Genomic DNA, 316 nt, shown 5'->3' with positions numbered 1-316 from the left:
CCTTCTCCCGCCTGCGGGGCCGAGAGAAACTTCCCCGGAAAAAGTCAGACGCGAAGGAGCGCGGTGAGCTGGGATCGGTAGGGCAGAGGGGCGCCGAGCCCCGCCCGGCCTGAGAGGGGGTCCCCCGGCCCGCAGGAGGGACGGCTGAGGGGGTCAGGGGAGCCCCGCGGGGCCCCTGTGGGCCGGGGCGCCTCGAGACGGGGCGGACAGGGCTGCGGAAAGGAAGGGGCTGGGAGGGAGGGGGGCGCGGACCGTTATGTGCGGCTGGCCTGCGATGCCAGCGCTGCGGACTCCTTGGGAGGCCCGGGAGGGGGCC

General features: G+C 75.3%; 1 protein-coding gene across 1 annotated transcript in view; it reads left to right on the top strand.

Moving 5' to 3' along the window:
- Positions 1 to 6: 6 nt before the first annotated feature.
- SYDE1 (synapse defective Rho GTPase homolog 1) overlaps positions 7 to 316 on the top strand; it is a 7,647-nt gene continuing 7,337 nt past the window's right edge. Inside the window, exon 1 of the mRNA XM_008069639.2 lies at positions 7 to 63. The gene's annotated coding sequence lies outside the window, so the exon portion shown is untranslated. The remainder of the gene's footprint in view (positions 64 to 316) is intronic.

The sequence above is a fragment of the Carlito syrichta genome, unplaced genomic scaffold (genome assembly GCF_000164805.1).
Source record: "Carlito syrichta isolate Samal-C Ts95f unplaced genomic scaffold, Tarsius_syrichta-2.0.1 Scaffold312151, whole genome shotgun sequence".
Taxonomy (NCBI): Eukaryota; Metazoa; Chordata; class Mammalia; order Primates; family Tarsiidae; genus Carlito; species Carlito syrichta.
This window is presented reverse-complemented; position numbering and strand designations above follow the sequence as displayed.